Genomic DNA, 3,580 nt, shown 5'->3' with positions numbered 1-3,580 from the left:
CAATGTAAAGAAAACAAAAATCCTCACCACTGGATCAATAAACAACATTCTTATCAACAGAGAAAAGATTGAAATTGTCAAGGACTTCATTTTTCTTGGATCAACTATTAACACTCATGGAAGCAGCAGTCAAGAAATCAAATGACATATTGCATTAAGGCAAATCTGTTGCACAAGACCTTCTTAAAGTGTTGAAGAGCAAAGATGTCAGCTTGAGAACTAAGGTATGCCTGACCCAAGCCATGATATTTTCAATTAGCTCATCTGCATGTGAAATCTAGACAGTAAATAAGGAAGACTTTAGAATAATTGACACATTTGAGTTATGGTGTTGGAGGAGAATATTGAAAGTGCCATAGGCTGCCAAACAAACCAAAAGATCTGTGTTGGAAGAAGGGCAGACAGAGTGCTCCTTGGAGGCCAAGATAGCCAAACTTTGTCTCTCATACTTTGGAGATATTGTCAGGAAGGACGAGTCGCTGGAGAAAGATATTATGTTTGTTAAGGTGGAGGGTCTGAGAAAAAGAGGAAGACCCCCAATGAGATGGATTGGCCAGGTGGCAGCATCAATGGACTCAAGCATGGCAACAATAGTGATGTTGGCCCAGGATCTGCTGTGCACAGGGTCACTATGAGTCAGTAACGACTTGATGGCACCTAAAACAACAACAAATCTTTCCAGGAGTAGAAAGCCTCATCTTTCTCCCGCTCCATTTACATGGATGTTATTAATCTAGTGGTGAGGATTTTTGTTTTCTTTACATTGAGATGCAACCCATACTGAAGGTTGTGGTCTTTGATCTTCATCAGTAAGTATTTTAAGTCCTCTTCACTTTCAGCCAACAAGGTTGTATCATCTGCATATCGCAGGTTGTTAATGAGACTTCCTCCAATCCTCATGCCACTTTTAAGAAAAGCAAAAAACTTTTTTTGTGCATTGAGTAATTTGTGCCACCTTTTTCTTCATATAATCCAGTTTCTTGGATTATTTGCTCATACAGATTGAATAAATATGGTGAATGAATACAACCCTGGCGTACACCTTTTCTTTATTTTAAAACATTCAGCATTTCCTTTTGGTCTATGTACTTGTACCTCATGAGCACAATTAAGTGTTCCTGAATACTAATACTTTGCAATGTTTTCCATAGCTTTTCATGATCCACACAATCAAAATCCGTTGCATAGTCAATAAAGCACAGATAAACATCTTTCTGATATTCTCTGCTTTCCACCAAGAGAGTCCCATACACTATGTTTATGTGGTCCCACCCAATCATTTTGGGGATTTACTAGCACTGAGGATTGAAGAGCTATATCAAATAAATCTATTTTACCACAGACACAAATAAAAAATGAATGAAATGTATTTTGTGTAGATTAATTTAATGATTATGAATTCTAAATATTATAGCTTATTTCTCATGGAATTCAAAGTTTGTCAAAAGAAAGATGGTGTAAAATAAAATGCTTATTTCCCATTGTAAACTCAATGGGAACTGGGGTTTAGTTCTATTTTGTTCATATATATATGCCAACCAAATAGAATGTCATTGTTGTTAAATGCCTGCAAGTCGATTCTGACTCAACAGTAATCCTATATAAGGTCTGAGGCTTCTTTCTTTTTTTTTAATTTTTGCAGGAATCATTATTAATCTTTGTCCCATGGAACAACTGGTGGGCTCCATAGCTAAGCACAGTTCAGTGCTTCTCTATGGAGCCACCATGGTCCTAACCAAATAGAATAGTTCTTGTAAATAACAGGTACTTGGAGATATTTTCGCATACATTCAAGTCAAATGGTTTTAATTTTATTCTAACTGAAAACTTATTTAGCATATGGTATTCATGATAGTTGAAAAAAATGTAATACAATTTTTTTTTTTTTAAAATCTCATCACATCCCATTAAATTGCCTCTAAAAATAAAATACTGGGAGCAGTGTGAAGAAGAGGTGAGAACGACCCCTGGATCCACCAAAGCTGGTAGGTCGCCAAATCCCCATGTCCAGCACCTGCACCCCTTGCTGAATTCATAATGCCCAAGAGAAGGGCTGAAGGTGATGCTAAGGGAGATAAAACCAAGGTGAACGATGACCCTCAGAGGAGATCCACAAGGTTATCTACTAAACCTCCTCCTCAAAAGCCAGTGCCTAAGCCTAAAAATGCCCTGCACAAAAAGGAGAGAAGGTACCCAAAGGAAAAAAGGGGAAAAGCTGAGGTCGGCAAGGATGGGACTAACTTTGCAGAAAAGGGAGATGCCAAAACAGACCAGCACAGAAGGATGAAGGTGCTGGGGATGCCAAGTGAAGTGTGTGCATTTTTTATAACTGTGGACTTCAGATGACTGTACAGCTTGAAATACTATTTTTTATCTAGTTTCATAGAAATGTAGAGTTCTATTTTTTTTTATTTTTTAAGCTATGTTGTTAGCCTACAAAACACTTCATTGTTTTTTGGGAAAAGAGCAAATGTCACTGATACAGTGTCTCCAAAGCTGGATTGTTGTGAAAGGAAGCATTTCCCATCTAATTCTGAGAGACTTCCTCAGGAGGTGGGATTCCCTGACATAAACACATGTTAGCCATCTTTGGACAAATGCCATGTGGTATGGGAAAAGTACAATTTGTTTTTACGTCTTCATATCCTCATCACCCTCTCTGACTTCAGCCTAGACTTGACTCCCATAAACCCAGAGTCCTGTTGGGATCTGATCTCAGAAAACTGGTTATTCATATATCAGGGAACCTGACTTCCCCGTGGTACCATGTCAGTGGCACCCCTCAAAAGAGCAGAGGTTCCTTTGTTTAGACTGTGGGTCTTCAGATTGGTAATTCCGCCATTTTCTAAAAGTCAAGGACGACTCGTGAAAAGTTGTTAAACAGCATGCTAAATGAGAAATGTCAACCCTCACTCTAAACTTTCCTGTCCAAAGCATCAGATGAAAACTTCATTGGGTTTTATACTGGCCTTCTGATTTTGGTAGTCCAAAATCAGTTCAAAGTGAATTTGAAAGTTGTTGTATACCATTAACGATTGTCTGCCCATGCCTGAATACCATGACTGTTTATGAAAAGTATCTTAAATAATGTTTGGCTTGTGAAAAAAAATAGAATACTGGTCACATAAAGGCACTTAATATTAATTAATTTGATATTTAATAAGACCCTACTATGTGCCAAAACTGGTCAATGGCTCAGATCCTCTAGCAAGTTCTTGGAAATCGTATACTGAGTCACTATGAATTAGAACTGACTCAAAGGCCCTTTATCAAGAACATGTGCTAAAAGTTAGGAACCCTAGTGGCTCTGTGGGATAAACACTGGGCTTCTATCTGAAAGGTTGGTGTTTCAGACTTAGCAGCTGCTCTGTGAGAGAAAGATGAGACTGCATGCTCCAGCAGAGATTTACTGTCTCAAAACCCTACATTGGATTGCTGTGAGGCAGAATCGACTAGAAGGCAATGGGTTTATGTGCTGCACATTAACACATGGATAAAATGGAGACTGTACTCTCAAGGAAGTGGTGACATTGTAAGGAAGCACAGCCTAGAAAGTAAGCAATAACAATATATTCTTGTA

General features: G+C 38.3%; 1 pseudogene; it reads left to right on the top strand.

Annotated features, from left to right (window-relative positions):
* The first annotated feature begins 2,037 nt into the window (after positions 1-2,037).
* On the top strand, positions 2,038-2,309 carry LOC102833218 (annotated as a pseudogene).
* Positions 2,310-3,580: the final 1,271 nt, after the last annotated feature.

The sequence above is a fragment of the Chrysochloris asiatica genome, unplaced genomic scaffold (assembly GCF_000296735.1).
Source record: "Chrysochloris asiatica unplaced genomic scaffold, ChrAsi1.0 scaffold00031, whole genome shotgun sequence".
Taxonomy (NCBI): Eukaryota; Metazoa; Chordata; class Mammalia; order Afrosoricida; family Chrysochloridae; genus Chrysochloris; species Chrysochloris asiatica.
Note: the sequence above shows the minus strand (reverse complement) of the source record. Positions and strands in the feature narration are given on the sequence as shown.